Source organism: Rattus norvegicus, chromosome 18 (assembly GCF_036323735.1).
Source record: "Rattus norvegicus strain BN/NHsdMcwi chromosome 18, GRCr8, whole genome shotgun sequence".
Lineage (NCBI taxonomy): Eukaryota > Metazoa > Chordata > Mammalia > Rodentia > Muridae > Rattus > Rattus norvegicus.
Window position 1 is genome coordinate 4,732,777 of NC_086036.1, and position 18,698 is coordinate 4,751,474.

Genomic DNA, 18,698 nt, shown 5'->3' on the forward strand with positions numbered 1-18,698 from the left:
GGTCACCCATCCTTAACTCCCTTGTGCACTCTGCCCCTAGAATTGCCTCTTCTGCCCTCCCAGACCCCCCACTTCTCTCAGGTTGAAATGGTACCTTCTAGTCTACCTGTGCATGCAAGTTAGAACTGAGATCGTTTACCAAAAGATCAATACGAAAACTAATTAAACACATGTAATTGAAAAGAGAGTGTGGACTGCAATGTCAAATGGCTGAGAGACAAAAGTGTGGCCTTTGACATATAGCACTCCTTAGTCCCCGGTTGGAACAGAATAGACAGAACTACAGGTTCTTAGAAGCCATACATTCCTGTGTTAGGTGAAAAGGCTAATCAGAGAGGACAAAGCCTGGAGAATATCCAAATGACTTCAGGGAGTGAGAAGGACCACCTGAGGATTTAAGCTGTAGTCAGGAAGGCGTTTGGGAGAATCCGGCCCAGGGATTATCTGTGTTCTGACCGCCTATCTGAGCCTCATTCCACCCAGCAGTAGTCAACTGGAATTTGCCAGGTGTCTGTGATCTTGATTGAGATGGCTCATGTAAACTATGGCGCTTTCTCTTTGCACTTGGTGCTCCATGGAATTAATCAGACTCTTGGTTTGTCTCCCATAATCAGTTCAACAGTTGCTCTCTGCTCGTGGATGGCTCCTGGCCTTCATTAAATCTGAAGGTTTCAGCTTCTGTTCGTACACACCACTTCAATCAATACAGCAAGTGCAGCTGCCTCCTAAATGAGGCTGTCCGGCCAGGGCCCTGATAAGCAGTGGCTACTAAATACTTAATGATCTGCCGTGTGTCACGGTGTCCACACTGCCTTCTAAGGCAGGGCCTTGAACTTACCCCAAGAATATCCTTTCTTAAAATGTAGTCACTTTCCATTCTTTATTTTTCTGACTTAAGGTTTTATAACACATCAATAGAGTGCTTTAAGACACGAGAAATGGGACTCAGAGCCTGGTAAAGCTAACACTCCTAGCTCCATGACCCCTTCTGTCCTCAAAGGGGCAGCATCTCCCTGGTAGGATGCTAATTAGTGCTGTTGGCCAAATATTCCAGTCTCTCCACATTCCAGATTTGTGACGGGATTGTGTTTCCTGACCCCTTGTTGATAGAGGCGGGTGATGAGTTCAGGTCAATGAATTGAAAGCAAAAGCAGTGCATGTCACTACCTTGCTGGGAAATTAGTGTCAATGTGAAACCTTCAGTGTTCAATTTTCCCTTTGCTTCTGTGTGAGTCTGGCTCTCCAGAGAAACAGAACCAATAGTGTGCTTTCTCTCTCTCTCTCTCTGTGTGTGTGTGTGTGTGTGTGTGTGTGTGTACTCATGTCTCTGCATGTGCATCTATTCCTTATGATGGTATTGTAGTATAAATTATAAGAAATAAGATACTTCCTACGGAGCATCTGAAGCTCTGAGTTGGCTGTCTATAGACCTAAGCACTATTGACGTAAGCTCCAAACAGCCTCACCATAAACCATAAGGGTGAGGAGAGAGAGAGAGAGAGAGAGAGAGAGAGAGAGAGAGAGAGAAGGGTAACTGAGGCCCACACTGAAGAGTGGAACCTACTTTATTCAGTATGCCATTTTTCCATTTAGAACTTTTTAAAGGAAAAACATAACAGTAGAATGTGTACCCAAATACCTTGATGACTTCTAGTTAAGCGGACACACAATTGGCTACCACAAGTCCATAACACTTATAATTTAGCATCCACATCATCTCCTTAAACAATACTTAATCTTCAGATCAAGACAATGACAAGGCCACACATGCTAAACCTCCCCAAACAGTGCCACCCCCTGGGACCAAGTGTTCAAATACATGAGCCCATGGGGGACATTCCCACTCAGACCGTCACATCCCTTCACCAGAGGCATTAAAATCGTTTAGACATTTCTCTATGACACACTATAATCTAAATCTTAGTACATAGCTAGCAAGACCTTAATATTGTATTATAAAGTCAAACCATCTCGTGCTATAGAAAAATGAGAAAACAAAAACAAAAACAAAAACATATACACGAGTACACGTGTATGTATACGAGTATGAGAACAACAGTGCTTGTTTCTCTAACTGGTTGTATAACCCTCATGCCATTCTTTCTGAGTGTTTTCTTTACCTTCAGTGTGCATATTACATGACTATGGGATCGTGTCTGATGAGGTGACCCAAAACTATTCCTGCAGGATTTGTGTGGTTAGTGGTCCTGGCTGGGTTATACTGAGGTTTTCCACTGACCTTAACTCTAAGTCAAATTCTTTAAGAGATGCCAAAAATCTCCTGTGCTCCAGCCCCCTGCTTACCTGCCCTGTGCTCCAGCCCCCTACTTACCTGCCCTTTATACCAGCCCCCTACTTACCTGCCCTGTGCTCCAGCCCCCTGCTTACCTGCCCTGTGCTCCAGCCCCCTACTTACCTGCCCTGTGCTCCAGCCCCCTACTTACCTGCCCTGTGCTCCAGCCCCCTACTTACCTGCCCTTTACTGTTAGAATCAGTTAATACAGATAAAACAATATCTTTTTTCTATGCTGATTCCGAAGCATGCGGCATTCTGAACGGCCAGGTGGCAGTCTTAACTTGCAGTTCAATGAAATCTTCTTAATCTGAAGATTACGCGTAGCTAGCTAGCTGTCTTCAGAAGCAAAACCTGTAAGCAAATAGAATATAAAGTAGGGAGAACGGAAAGAAAAAAATTCCAGAGGGTCAGTAGGGGGAACCCTGAGTGATTCCACCTCATTCCCATCCCTTGATTGCTTGACCCATGAGTCTTGGCTGTGGGAGGTGAGTACCATGGATTCCCAACTGATTCATATCACGTACATCCCCTGGATAATCTTGCCCCAACCTCTTCCACTGTTACCACCTAGCTGGTATCATAAGAAAGCCTTTAAAAGACCATTAAATTAGACTATATGCTTCATAGGTGACAGAGAATCTCATAAAGCCTGTGAGGTATCATGATAAGTTAGTAAACCAATGAAAAAATAAGACATTCATTATTTTTCAACTGCTGGGAAGTGAGCTCTTTGATCAGAGTTTTGCTATATCTGGTCACCGAGATGGCATGTGAAAGCCACAGGTGATAGTTGTACCTGAAGCATTGTATGCAGAGGGGAGAAAACTACATCCAGGTCTTCCACTGAGGACAGACAATGGGAACAATCAACCGGCTCCTAGAGACAGCACTGATTATACCTAGGGATACATTCAGGACTCTCTTCAGGGTTCAGTGTTGGTCCCCATGTTGGCATATATGAAGTGGCTCTACCAGCATTATCATGGTGAGTAGCTTACATGGCTGAGTCTTCATGTGATTTCCATTCATGTGGTGGCTGCTTTGTTCATAAACGCATTGGCCGATGACAGAGACAGCTGGGGAGTAGGCTGACTGGAATCCATAAGCTGTGTCATCTTATCTGTTGATTATCAAAACCCTTCTTCTCTGAGGGTGACTTTTAAGAGCAAACCCAGAAGACACAAACATCATCATTTATTATTTTTGCCAGTTAGAGAGATACCCATATACCTCTTCCCTAAGTATCTTTGTTACTAATTTCTAACCATTTTTCTGATTATGCAGCTAAACTATTGGCTAAAACCATAGAGTACAAAAGTACATGTAAGGCATTTTCTCTTTCCCGTGGGGGAAGTATAACTGTCTGCAGAGACTGGATGGGCCTCACATCAACATATTAAGGGTCTACACTGTATTTCATGCATAGAGGCTGGCAAAAAGCTCAAAATATTTCTCCTGTGTGCCACTGATACCTCAAGAGTCAAATATGGTGGAGCCTGGCCTTACTGAAGAGCTTTCCCTGCTATGGGCCCTACTAGAAACTGGTTGCTTAATTAGTTACTCATGGAAGAAAGAATTAAACACACAAGTAAGGTCTTTCCTGCTGCTATAAGTTCAGAGTTCTACCAAATATATATAATTGTGTGTGTGTGTGTGTGTGTGTGTGTGTGTGTGTGTTTGTCTGTGTGTGTGTTTGTCTGTGTGTCTGTGTGTGTGTTTGTCTGTGTGTGTCAGTGTGTTTGTCTGTGTGTGTCTGTGTGTGTGTCTGTGTGTGTTTGTCTGTGTGTGTTTGTCTCTGTGTGTGTGTGTTTGTATGTGTGTGTTTGTCTGTGTGTCTCTGTGTGTGTTTGTGTGTGTGTGTGTTTCTCTCTCTCTCTGTGTTTATCTGTATGTGTGTGTGTGTTTGTCTCTGTGTGTGTGTGTCTGTGTGTGTGTTTGTCTGTGTGTCTCTGTGTGTTTGTCTGTGTGTGTTTGTCTGTGTGTGTTTATCTGTGTGTGTTTGTCTGTGTGTGTGTTTGTCTGTGTGTCTCTGTCTGTGTTTGTCTGTGTGTCTGTGTGTGTGTTTGTCTGTGTGTCTCTGTGTGTGTGTGTCTCTGTGTGTGTTTGTCTGTGTGTCTGTGTGTGTGTTTGTCTGTGTGTGTCTCTGTGTGTGTTTGTCTGTGTCTCTATGTGTGTTTGTGTGTGTGTTTGTCTGTGTGTCTCCGTGTGTGTTTGTCTGTGTGTGTGTTTGTCTGTGTGTCTGTGTGTGTGTGTGTGTGTGTGTGTTACAGGAAGGATGGAATACAACAACTTACTTTCATTTAAAAAGACCATTTATACAGGCCCTACACTATCAGACCTCCAAGAATTTACCTATCACATCCCTGAGTGTTTATCATATTTACTTGCTACTCTCTGATGCAAAAGTGTCTTAGTAGTAAGTAAGTCTTAAAGTAGTTGATGCTTTCTTTTCACTAGGTCTAGTCAGCACCATGTCCTTAGTATGCTGGACCAATGTGACAGCTCATGGTGTGAAGAACCCAGTGTAGTCAATAGGAGATCAGGCTGGAGAGTGGTCCCTGTGGTAGGACATGTGTGTTCATGGCTTTATCAGTTGAAAACAAATTTATTTGGGTGGTCCTTGTGGGCAGGTATGGAGACAAGATCTGAAACTACTTATCAAGTACCAAGGGATATGCTAATTTGCTCAAGCAATGACACCACATCTGGTACAGCTGTTACAACTGGAGTCACCACCTGTTAAAGCCTACAGTGATCCACTGTCATTCTCCAATAGAGGTGTATCAGCCCAGGCCACATATATGAAATGAATGGTGTGGTGGGAATTGTTCCACACATTAGTATTAGTATGGCTCTTAGAGAGCGACAGAGGCAAGATGATATCTCTATGTTTAAACCTATGCTATATGCTAATGACAAGACATTGCACATATGATTAGGAAGGCTCAGAGGTGCTGTAGGTGGCACAATAGAGACCCAGGGGAGCTGATAGGAGAGTTCGGTCTAAAGATAAGTAGCCAGGCAGTTGAGAGTATGGGATTTGGCCTAAGCTGCAGGCTGAAGGCAAGAGGAAGCTTACACCCTGCCCCAGACAATGAGATTAACATAGTAAGAATTTTCTTTTCTCACTTAGAGGTCTTTGGATTTGATGATGCCTTCTACCCACTCATACTCTTTTAGTCTACCAACTCAAAGGTTAATTTCTTCTTGAAACATCTCCACAAACATACATAGAATAATAGTGACATAAATTTCTGGGCACCTTTTGTCCCAACAAGTTGTACATGAAATTAACTCTCACAACCACAGTGACCGACAGTTCTCTAGGCTTACTACTTCTGTCAGCCTAGGTCTGAAAGATGATAACAGAGAGACAGGACAGAGCCACCAGGCAACCTACCACAGGCATACACCAGAGGCAGGAAAGCAGTGTGGATTGTACTTAGTCTTATTAAGATTTGTTACCACAGCATAGCTTTAATGAGATAGGAGCCCGCAGTTTAGTGAAAAATCACGAGATATGCAAAGATACACTACTATAGTTCTTACAGTGCTGCTAATTATAGCGCTCCAAATTCCCATCCTTAACCATGCCTTTCCTCTGGCTCACCATTCTGCTTGTGTCTTGCTTGACTTAGTCACTTGGATGTTTCAAAAGGAACTTCAAAGTCATATGTAAAGTGAACTCAGAAACGTTTCTCAGCTGTCTTCAGCTCAGCATCATCTGTTAGCATCAGCTCAAACTGTTATTAAAGACAGAACAACCAAAGCTTCTGCCTTCTCTCCTGGGAAATGTGATGGGCACAACTGCTTACCATTGTCATCTCTTGAGTCCTTCTGGCTGATTCAGCAGGGTAAGCAGAGGATCTGTAAAACATGTAAAAATCATGTCAACTCTCTATTAAAACCTATCTATCCTAAAACAATCCTTACCATGGTTTATAAGTTCCTGTGGGACCTGGGTCCTCCCATATCTCTAGCCTCCTCCCTTACCTCCCTGACCACCCTCATAGCACAGATACCTCTGACTGTGAACTCAGTTGTGCTTGAACAAACCTAGTCTTTCAGGCATCAGGAGATTATGTTCTTGCTGTTGTCTGCAAACCTCTCTTCTGTTGACGTTTTTGACCATTTCGAGGTCTCAGCTTTGTCATCTCTTTGGATAATAATGTTTCTTCCCTGATCTTCCTTATCAAAGTAGGACAAGATAAACACATACTAGGTTACTGTTCAGACTTAAAACAAGACATCGTGTGATATTTGACTGCATTCCCAACAGGCAAGCACTGAGGACAATGACAACTGGAATAAGCAGGACCCAGAAGGAGAATTACTGCATAATATAATTATATGAGATATTTCAAGGAATCAAGTTTACAGCATCAAAGACTGCAATGGTGGCTTCCAGGAGAATTGAGGGCAGTGAGGAACTACAGATCTTAACATACATAAAGCTCTAGTTAAGTAAGATGAAAAAACTATAGATACATAGCCAACAACACATGTCAGAAGATAGACCTCAGCTAAAGTTTTATCCCAATTTTTAGAAAGTGCTAGTCTTTATTCTTGTCCCACCATTCTTATCATTTCCCTAAGAATATTGATCATAAGATTATACATGTATATATGGTGTGTATATTGTTACTCCCTACAAAAGGACCAAGAGCACAAGGATTTTGTTAGTCTTGCCATTATAATCCTCGTGCCCCGTAAGAGGAACACAAAGCCATCAGCATGTATTAATTAATTAGGAAGTTAATTAGTAACTAGACAAATGAAGGTAAGACTTAAGGGACACATGGCTTGTGTCAGACACACAGTAACCAAGTGGGCTTTCCAGCTACACTTCCTGTCACGAGCCAGATGTATGCTAGCTTCCCTCCTATACTGAAATTTCTCCCCCACTCCTCTATGCCTCCCTCCCCACACACACAGACACACACAGACACACACACACAGACACACACACACAGACACACACACACACAGACACACACACACACACACACACACACACACACACGGCATCCTCTTCCTCCTCTTCTCAAGTATTAGAAACCAAACCCAGGGCCTCGTGCATGCTGGCCAAACGTTATACCAACCCAGCCCTCCAACAACACTTTCCATGCCTGTAGCGTCTGTTCTGATTTTACGTCACACGGATCTTCATGCTGGAATCCTAAACAGCAAAAGACATGATTTTCGTCCCAATGGTGCTCTTTTCCTTTCTTCTTTCCTTTTCTTCCTCCCTTTCTTTCTTTTTTTCCCCCAGAGTCATGTTGATTTTATCTATTTTCCCTCACCACCCAAACAAAGTGGCTTTGCAACCCCAGCAGCCTGGCTACCTTCCCCATTGTTCATATTATAAAATGTTATAATATTCCACCACACAGATAAGCACTAGAAAAATTGCAGGGTTATTTTACTAACGTTCAGTGAGCCAATTTGCCTGTGTATGGGATTGAGAAGGGTGCCAGGTATCCCATTTAAGTGATTAACCTCTATGTTTATGAAAGCAACAATTTCATGTATATAAATAATATAATAAAAGCAGCATTTATACTGAAGTCATGTAGCCTTCCCCTTCCTCTATGCATCTCCTTAATTAGTAAATAATTCATCAAATTCTGAAATGAATTGTATCCCCACCTACATTTCTTCATCCAATTATTATGAAATAGGACAGCAGGCACTTTCTCCCCTCGGAACGCAAGCGATAATGAAATCGTTCAGGGCTGTCCAGAGCCTGTGTGAAGCTACACAGAGAACACAGCTGGCTTGAGTCTTGCTGAGCAACTTCCGGTTCTGAAGAATTGCTGTTGTCCTTTTACTTTGACCTCTTGTATCCAAAGGTTAGCTGGTTGTCTCTCCACCAGAGCCCGTAAATATGGCGGCGGGTGGAGAGCCGCACTCCAGCAGGGCAGGAGGGAGGGGCTGAGAGGACTGTGTTGGCCTTAGCGTGACTTCCACTCAGATCCATTTTTACACTGCTCATCGGCCACAGTTCCTGAACACAGAAATGTCCTTTATGTTGTAAATTATGTAAGATTATTGCGAGAACTTTCTTGTGGGAGCTATAACTTCTCCGCCTTCGGACTTTTTCGCGTGTGGAAAAACCCCTACATTAGATATAAATTAATATACTCTTGGGCTGATGACCTTTGGTTTCTTGCCTTTTACCTTTAAATTGAGGTAGAATAATGCCCAACATAGTATAATTTGCCTTTGCAAAACTCTTCTATGTATGTCACTGTAATTCCCGAGGATGGTCTTGCTAATAAATCCCAGTAAAACCCTCCTTCAGATCGTTTGGGTTCCTGCACGAGTTCTGTTTAGAATTTTATCATCATCCACATTCTACGGACTCGACTTTGTTACAGACGGATCTCGGAGGCTGTACACTGAGCTTACAATGGCAGTGTTTATACCTGGGGTTTCTTTATTTTCCCTCCAATGCATTAGAGTTTTATGGGAAAAGATAAAATGGTTACTGCCTCCTTTACCAAGCTTTTCAAACAGTCTCTTCAGCTTGAAGTTTATAGGTGCTGAAAAATCACCTTAATTTGCAGATTGTTCAGGTGCTGTTTACCGTGTCCTCATGTTATTGTCAAGCCAAGGAAGCGACACTGGATGCAACAGAGTATTTATGACTGAGCCAATGGAAGAAATTACCAGAACAAACTCGGGAAATCCGTGTGAATCGGATTCAGCTATGAGATTTCAGTGTTTTTCAGTGTGTCTCTGTTCGATAGGAACACTCAGATTTTCCTTTTGTATTCTCTGTCTTCATGTGTGCGTGTACACGTGTTGCATGTGTTCAAGTGACCGCATGCCATAGGATGACCTTGGGCAGTCATTCTTCACCTGTCACCTTGCCTGAGGCAGGGCTTCTCCGTGATCTGTTCCCCTATATTCCAGGCCAGCTGGCCCAGGGGCTCTCAGGGTTTTGCTGTCTCAGCATCCGCCCATCTCTTTGAAGGAGCATTAGTAGTATAGTTCTGTGTCTGCCTTATGTGGATGCTGGGGACTCAAACTCATGTCCTCAGCCCACCTTTTTTTTTTTTAACTTATTGTACATGCTTGTGTTTAAAACTGATAGTGTGAACCTAGACAACTCAATTCTTTCCTTAAAATCTCCCCTTCCCTTTCTTTAATAATAAATAAGCTATTTTCAGCTCTTCTTAGAGAAACGGTATTGTGAATTCTGGTTCTTTTTACACTTACAGCTCCTCCAGAGACAAACGGAGTTCTGTAGAAATGAACAATGGGGAAAGAACCATACAGGAAAATGATTGACTGGACTTGCTAAGGAAGCTATGTCTTAATCTTAATTAACCAGTGTTTGACATCTGGATGAGGGATTGCTAGCTCTTCCACAGGAGTGAGCGCTTTATAATCAGTGTCCTCTGGGTGGTTGCCCTGAGAAATTTTCTCCACAGAGCAAATATTTTCTATAAGACAATGGTTGGCCACTTCCCAGTACACAGCAGTGAAACTTTAATCAAGGTCAGGACAAATGGACCTTAAGAATTCTAGTCAACAAGGTGCTGTTTCTTTCCAAACCACTGGGGAGCTGCTTTTCTTGACCTTGGGGGGGTCAGGTGGGGTATAGATCTGGGGGTGTCCATTCAGGGCATACTGAGAAGGAAGGTGTGGCTATCTCATTAGGATGGTCAGTAGAGCTGACTTCATCTTCCTGGGTCCATTGCCCAGCGGATGATCTGCTACTGACTGAGACAGAAATGCTTTTCTGCAAATCAGTCTTTTTGAGAGCAAGATCTAGAAGCAGTGCTTGTACCACTGGTCTGCTGTTCTTCTCATTGACCCCAGGTCTTTTCTTCTAGCAGTTCCCTACCTCGTTGAGTTCCTCTTCTTTCGTTGGTCCCATGTTCAATTTTCTTATAAAAAAGCCCTTATCTCAGTTACCTCATAGAAAGAAGGGGAGAGGAAGCTAGTAAGGATTGATTAGACATAGTGATCAGGACTTAAGAAGAGACAGATGTAGACCAGGTATGGGTGCATACCTTTAGTCTCAGCACTTGGGAGGCAGAGGCAGGTGGATCCCTGTGAGTTCAAGGTCAGCCTGGTCTACACAGTGAGTTCCAGGACAGCTAGAGCTATACAGTGAGACTCTGTCTGAGAGAGAGAGAGAGAGAGAGAGAGAGAGAGAGAGAGAGAGAGAGAGAGAGAGAGGTGAGAAAAAGATGTGTTATTTATTGCATTTGAATCCCAATCAAGCTTAGAAGTTACTGATGAGACCATTGAGGTCCTTACCCACAATTTTCCAAACTAGGATTATGGAATGTATTCAATGGTTTTCTGTGACTGTGACAAAACATGAAAGTCTGCTGAAAGGACGGGATATTTAGTTTGTCTCATGGCTTCAGATTTCAGCTCCTAGTTCCTTTGCTCCTTTACTTTAAGGTCTGTGTTGAATGAAGCAGGACATCACTGAGGAAACCTTAAGAGAGAATTCATATCTTGGAGCATCCAGGAAAAGGGTGTAGAGAAAAGGTGGGGGAGAAAGGGACAGGGGGAGAGGGTGAGGAGAGAGGATAAGAGAGAAGAGAATGGAAGGGAAAGGAAGGAAAGGGAAGAAGAAGAGAAGAGGGGAGAGGGGAGGAGGAGAGAGGAGAGCAGAAGGAAAGAGGAGGTCCGGGAAGGGAAGGGAAGGGTAGGGAAGGGTAGGGAAGGGTAGGGAAGAGAAGAGACAAGATGCCAATGTATCATATTCTACTCAAGGGAAAGGTCTCCACTGACATCACTTTCTTGTACTTGGCCTCACTTCCTAAATGCTGCATCATCCCTCAGCAGTACCACAGTTATTGTGATAGGTTAATATCATCAACTCAACAGGGTCTAGAATCACTGAAGAGACAAGCCTTGTGACATTACTTTTGTTTTTTTGTTTTTTTTTTTTTCCGGAGCTGGGGACCGAACCCAGGGCCTTGCGCTTCCTAGGCAAGCACTCTGCCACTGAGCCAAATCCCCAACCCCATGACATTACTTTTGAAGGATACCTTAATTATGCTGTGGTGGGAAAACCCATCTTAACTATAGGTAGCCCATTCCCTGAGCTGGGATCTTGGAATGCATAAAAAGGGAAAAGCTGTTTGAGCTCCAGCATTCACTACTCTTTGATTCCTGACTGAGGATGCACAGTGCCCAGCCATCCCTCTGCTCCTGGTGCCATGATTTCCCTGTCATGATAGAATAACACCATTAAGCGGTCACCCAGAAGACTCTACCATAATTGCTTCGTATTAGGTGCTTGGTCAAAGCAAAAAGAAAGTGAAACGCATGACTATCAAGCCTTTAGCACATGACTTTTGAGGGACATTTGAGACCCAAACCATGGTCAAATTTGTAATTCGAGTATATAGACTTCAAGGGTCTGCTAATTTCTTAAACTCAGTTAAGACCCTCTGGCTCACATATTACTTCTGTAGCGTACAGTTTTCAGTCAGAGTCTTGTTCATTGGGAAGAGCTTACTGGAGAGGCTGAGACTCTGGGTGTGAAGTCCTTCCACTCACGTGTACCCCGTGAAATCCAATGAAACAGATAGCTGCTGTCACGTATTTCCTCTGATTTACTGGGTGTCATTTTTGTGCCCACAGTTCTTGAGCTGCCTGTTTTCTGTGAGTCTGGGCTTCTTGTGGATCTCTGCGTTGCTTTCCAACCCTGATCCTATTCACCTATCCTGGAGATTACATGGGCTATCCCATGCTGATATGGGGTATATGGTTCAAGCAATTAGCTGTTCTCTTCATCTCCTTTTCTGTGGCTAGGATGCAGATGGGGGTCTCACCTTCTCTCTTAAAGAGCCACACGAAGGATATATCAAACAAATCACCTACTAGCTAGGACTGGTGACCTTCACCAGCCCTGGCTGAATACCTGCAGAGTCAGGTCCAGTGCTTTGCAGGGGAAAGGAACCAAAGATGGTGAGAAATTACTTGAGAGACTTTATCAGCTTCCCCGAAGTTTGAAGGAACTTGTGACCCTGGGGCTCAGAATTTTGATTTTGTTAAAGTGCTTGCTCACTTGAGTCACGGAAAAACAGTAGCAAGAGGCTATGGCAAGAAAGTCAGATCACTTTCCAAGTGCTGATTTTCTGAAGCCCTTGGTAGACACTGAGTCATCTTCATATGTTTTTAATCAGAAATTTCACCCATAGGCTTAGGTTTTAAGTGCATGAGCCCCAGTTTATTGTGATACTTTGATGGCTATGGAACCTTGGGCAGGTGAGGTCTGGCTGACAGGAGAAGGGAAGCATTTAAAGGTTACACAGAATTCCAGTTCTACCCTCCTCACTCTCCTTCATGGTCATACATGGTCTGCTACTATGTAGATAAACTCACACCATCCTTTGATCCTTGGTCAGGTAATTCCTCCCAGGCTTCTCTTTTTTTTTTTTTTTTTTTTTTTTTTTTTAATGGTAGGGAGGAAATAATTTGTGTTAGCTGTTTGGTTGTCTTATAACTCATGGATTCTCTTTTATCCCTATACCTGTACACTTGAGGTCTTCAAAGCAATGAGGGCCATATCCTGCGGCCAAATACTTGACTGAAAGAACTTCCAAGAGGAAAAGTTTATTTTGGCTCATGGTTTCAGAGTGTTGCAGTTCATCGCCTCAGGGAAGGCGGGGTGGGTCAGTTTACACCCATGATGATGGAATTGAGAGGCAGAGCTTGTTAATAATATTGGGCTACCCTGTTTTGGGCATGTAGTACTAGAAATGAAAAAAAAGAAACCTGTGAGATTTTCTGAGATCTGGAGGCTAGAAAAGAGATTTTACATCAAGGTATAGACATCGATTAGAGGATAACAAAAGTATCTAAATACAGTTCAGGCTGTTTAACCAGAAATTGCTTTTGATTTACGTTGAAAAGCCACAGTGAATGTTATTAATGTCTGGCAAGGAATTCTCCCTTGCTTATTTCAAGCCATGGGTTAGATTTTAGTTACAATATGATTAAAACAGACAGTTGGGAAACATTCTCACGCTTTAGAGTGAGCTGATTTGATCAAGAGATGAGACTGAAAAGCTAAAGATTAGATTGAAAAATTAATTCCTTGTTTCCCTGTCTCCTCACAGGCACTATGGCAGAATAGAAGGAACTAGAAGGCCTGGGTCTTACTGTAGGTCCCATCCTTGACCCCTGTCAAAGCAGTCCAATCTTTGGAACTTAATATTGTCCTGAATGTTTCTGTTGTTACTCCTATCCAATAAGCATCTTTTATAAGGACGGGGTGGGTTTCAGAACGAGCCCGTGAAGGTAAGGACACAGGCACTACTACATGTGATCTCTGTCAAACTACTCTTTCTTTCTGAGGCCCACTGCCTTCTCACCTTTAGATGTGGATGTGTCGATTGAACTGGGCCACAAAGCATCAGCAGAGTCTCTCTTCTGTAAAAAGCAGCATTTGTACCATGCAATGTTTAAAACCTTGTCAGTTCTGAAAGTCTATTCTACAGAACCCCACAGGGAAGAGAATGGATTTCCACAGAGTCCTACGGTTTCAGATTATAAAGAAGAAAAAAAATTCCGGGTTAGAAACCAGATATAACACTTGACAAGGTTCTGGATTTTTCTTCCTAATTAAAAAAACAATAGTGACTTGTCTGGTCGGGTAGTTTTAATATGATTCTTCTGAATGTTGTATGTGAAGTTAGCCCATGGTTTCTCTAACATAATTTCAAGAAAGGATAGCAGTATATCCAGGTAGAAAGCTTTCTCATAGTTTTATCAATCCTCTGTCTTTGTTGATTTGATATCTACATTTTTTGTCAATTACTGAGTGTTATAATCCCCGATTTTAACTCTTGGTTTCTCTCTTATTTCTAATTTCTATTTTTATTTCAAGAATTTGAAAATTCTGTAATTGGGAATACAACTTAAAAATTAGGTTTTAAAATGTTATCTTAATGATGGCTATTTTTAGAGATTTATTTTTATCTTTAATTATGTATATGCATGCATGTTTGTGTGAGGTTGCATACCTCACACAGAATGCAGGTACCCCATGGAGGCTGGAAGAGGCCACTGGAGCTCCTAGAACCAGACTGGGGGCAGCTGTGAACTGCTGGATATAGATGCTGGGAACTGGACACAGTCCTTAGCACTACAGTGCTCTTAGTCACCGAGCCATCTCTCCAGCTCCCAAAACAATCCTTTGAATCTTACAAAATGTCCCAGCTTATCCCTGTCATGTGTTGATACCTGAACGAACACTGTAACCTTATCCTGCTTAGTGTTGTATACTATTTTCCCTACCTGTTGCTTTTAACCAGTGTGTATCTCTTAACATTTCACCCCTTCTAGGTAGGATGAATTTAGGCTTGTGCATACAGTGGGGCCGTCTTTGTCTTTCAATTGCAGTCACAGCGTGTTTAAGGCGTAATTATCAATGCCAGCAGGTTTGAGGTCACCGTCTTGCTATTTGTCTTCTCTTTTTTTTTTTCATCTGGCTTTTTGGTTTTTTGTTCCTCTCTCCTTTTAAAGCTTATTTTGAATTGTTCTTAGTATTACATCTTATTTCTACCAATGACTTATTAACTACCTACCTGTTTTATCTTCAAAATTGCTGTTTAATATGATTAGCATAGCGAGGGTGGTGAGTGCAGTGTGCTCCACAGTAGGTGTGTGTGTGGGGGGGAGGGTCAAAGGTCAACTTTCAAAAGTAAGTTTTTTTTCTTTCCATCTTTTGAGGCAAATCTATTGGCATCTGAAGATTCACTTACTCCAAGCTAGGCTGGCCTGAGAACTGTTCGGCCAAACTCTTCACACTGTCCCCTGCTGTCATCTCCCTTTAGGAGTGCTGGAATGACAGGTGCACCCAGCACATCTGTTCACATGGATTCTAGGGCTCAAACCCAGGTCATTGGACTTGCATGCCAGACACCGTTAGCTGATGAGCCATCTTGCCAGCCTGTTTGTTTTAGTTTTAAGTGTGTTGCACTGGATTATGATAGCATCCCCAATCTATCAGACTCTGAATCCCTGTTAATGTCACAGAAAAACCCACTTACAATAGTATACTTTAATTTTCTCTATTATGACTAGATATGTTACAAATTCTAAAGTACTTTGTTAATATTTCTTTGAAAACAACTGTCTTATGAAGTAGAAATGGGAACTATCTTTTGGCTTGGTAGCATTGTTTTCAATACATTTAATTTTCTCAGACTGGATTCAAATGCCATTTCTCTTCATTCCAAAGAAATGCCTTTAACATTTTTGCCAAAATAGCTGTTGATAAAGTTTTCCAGCCAGTGTTTATCTAAAATTGGTTTTCTTTCCTTTAACTTCTGAAGGATAATTTCAGCTAGATATAGAATTCTACATTGATAGCTATTTTTCTTCTCCCAATTTAGTCAGGACTTTCTCTTCTGCCTTGGTTTTGAAGAGAAATCACCTTCCATTGTTGGCTGTTTTTAAGATTTTCTCATTATAATTGCTCTTCAGTATATCACCATTTGTCCCAGTAAAATTTCTTTCACATTTTTCCTGCTTGGGGTTTGATGAGGTTTCCTTCATCTGTATCTAGGTATGACATTGAAAATACATTGGGCCATTATGTCTTGGAAATGTGTATGTATGTGATGTATATATTGTGTGTATGTATGCATATGTATATATGTATGTATGCATGTGTATGTATGTATGCATGCATGCATGTATGCATGCATATATGTATGTATTGTGTGTCTATGTATGTATGTATATGTGTATATGTATGTGTAAATGCATTGTGTGTATATATATATATATGCATGCATGTGTATGTGTATTGAGTGTGTATGTGTCTTCAGTATCTCTTCATCTACTCCAATTCCCTCTTCTTTTGTTCTTCTACACCAGCTCCTGCTGCATTGGTAACCCCATTCCTAGTGTTTATTTGGCCACTGAACTTCTCTCCTTTCATTCTTCCCATCACTGTGTTTTTTTAGTGTTTCAGTGTGGAGATTTCTACCGACTGTCCTTACATGCTGCTCTAAGGCTACAAACAGATCTGCTGGAGCTCTGTCGTTACCTAGCTGCTTTCCAAAGTCTAGCCCTGTGCAGCACTCAGCCTAGAATTTCTTTTTCCTTGTTGCCAACATGATTACAATAAATTTTAAGGTAAATGTTCATGTTTCAAATATTTTTCTTGGTCATTAGTCTCATTTTTCTGCGTTTCACATGTCTAAGAACTCTTTTTTCCCAAGATTTATTTTTATTCATGCCTGTGTGTCACTCTGGGTTTGTCTGTGCCACAGGTATGTAGGTGCTCACCAAGGCCAGAAGAGGGCATCAGATCCCTTAGGGCTGGAGTCACCGGCAGTTGAGTTGGCTGATCATGGATGCTGGGAACCTAAACTCATGTCTTCTACAAGAGCAGGCAGTTCTTTGAGCCTCTGATCCCTCTCTCCAGCCCTGAGAATTTTAATTATGTGGTAAACATTAGATTATTAGTTTGGTTAAAGTACATTTCTCCCGCTCGTGCCTAAATCTGGAACCCATAGCACATGGAGTGATTGTGTTGAAGCTTTGTTATAAGAAGCTGGAACAACCTTCTCCCACTGAAGTGCACTCTGAGGATCTTAGTCGGATAGCTAAGGTCTTTGGAGAACTCTCTGAAGGGTGGGAACGTCAGCATCTGCCCTGTGTGCCTTCAAACGTGCATTCTGATTGTCTTGTGAGTGACTGTTCTCCCAGACCTTTCCTGAGTTGCCCAGTGCATGCCTGAGATGCAGTTCATTTAAAGGAACTCTGAGAGTGTAAGGGTTGTTTCCTCTGAGAAAAAGACCACCTCTCTGCTTGGTTCTAACTTACCAGTTCCAGTTGCCTTTGCAACCTAAAACTTAGAAATAAAGATACCTCAAATAAACAACTCTAGGGCAGTTAAAGTAAAGTGAGTGGAGTCTCTTTAGTTAGAGAGATTAAAAAATTATTTCTACCTCTCCAATAGCAATCTTCATACTCCTCTTCTGGGAAAGCCATACCTTCACACATTCTCAATAAAAGCTACAGTTTGAAATCTCAGTGCATGTTAACCATTACACCACTCAATTGTCAACAACTTGTTACATCCCAGTAAGACCTGTGATGAGCTCAGTTTTTCTGTGCTGAGTATGGAGTGCAAGGTTATGTTTCTTTCTCCATTTCCCCTATGTTATAAATCACTGACAACAGTTACTTCATACATACAGCTTTACAGCTGACTGGCTAGGTAGCTAAGCCTGATACTTGTTAACTCTCTGCTGCTTGAATCCTAAGGAACACTGAGCAACAGGTCAGTTCCAAATTGCACCCAGGCCACACACAGATACAAAGTGTCTGTCTGTATGCTGCTGTGCAGTTGGGATACCCACCCCCCACTAACCCTATGAGCCGCCCAGTGAACATTAGGCCCAATTGTTATATCTTTAGAGCATCCTGGCTAGTCTCTTGGAAGAATCTCAACTGGCATATGTTTGTCACTTCATCCTGAGATGTTAGTCAGGAGCTAGCCAGACTCCTCCTTTGTGAAGTATTCATCCATTTTTAGACTATTTTTAAGTCTTTGGATTTGTTTCTTTCTAATCATCTCCAGCTTCATACATTAGAATGCAGAATCCCATGTATGATTAGAGTTCACGACCCCAAAGCTTTAGTAAACACTGTGGTTTGTCACTTAACCATGCTATTCATGTCTAATTGTTTTAAAATGTCTCCACAAATTAACCCCTTGAACTCTCAGCCATGTTGGCTGTGGGAGGATGTCCCGTCTCCTCTCTAGGTACAGATAAAGTAGAAACAGGGTATCTTTCTTGTATCTCTGTTCTGTGGGTGGGGTGGGGTGGGGAGTGAGATTCATGCCCCATCATCTCCACCCAGAGCCATTTGATCTGAATTTGTAATTTAATTATATTGTAAGTAATCTTAAGCTCTTAAGCTCACTGCTTTGCTGCTCGAACGTTTTTTAAGGCTTTTAAAAATAAAAATTGCACATTCTTTAAGTGGAATGGATCCATTTTTTAAAAAAATCCAGTGAGTATAATTAAACAATCTCGGTGCCCTGTCCCTAGATTCCTCTGTCATTTCTGGCACCTGGCATTTCTTCCTTAGGGGTTTTTCAACTGCGGACTGTAATACTTTCAGCATAATGAGAATTCAGATTCCACAAACCACCCAAAGCCAAGCATCAGGTTCTTTGGCCAATAAACCATGCCCAGTTAGCTGAAGGTTTTCAGGGAGCTGACAAAAAGCCCCAGATAATGCACGGAGGACGGTAGTGTTTAAGGCCATCACAGTGTGCTGTAATTATTGTGGCAGGCTCCTTCCTGTCTAGAATATCTCCCCGAACAGTCGGTAGTGTGTCTTGGGGTTGACAGGTGGCTAGATTCCCCTCTGTGTTGGTGAGGACATTGGATGT

At 42.2% G+C, this 18,698-nt stretch overlaps 1 long non-coding RNA gene across 1 annotated transcript; it reads right to left on the reverse strand.

Annotated features, from left to right (window-relative positions):
* Positions 1-3,303: 3,303 nt before the first annotated feature.
* Positions 3,304-7,130, reverse strand: LOC134482976 (uncharacterized). The gene is made up of 3 exons (XR_010059758.1): positions 6,353-7,130; positions 6,112-6,163; positions 3,304-3,452 (listed from the first exon to the last, which is right to left on the reverse strand). It is a non-coding gene; the product is annotated as an uncharacterized LOC134482976 (long non-coding RNA).
* Positions 7,131-18,698: the final 11,568 nt, after the last annotated feature.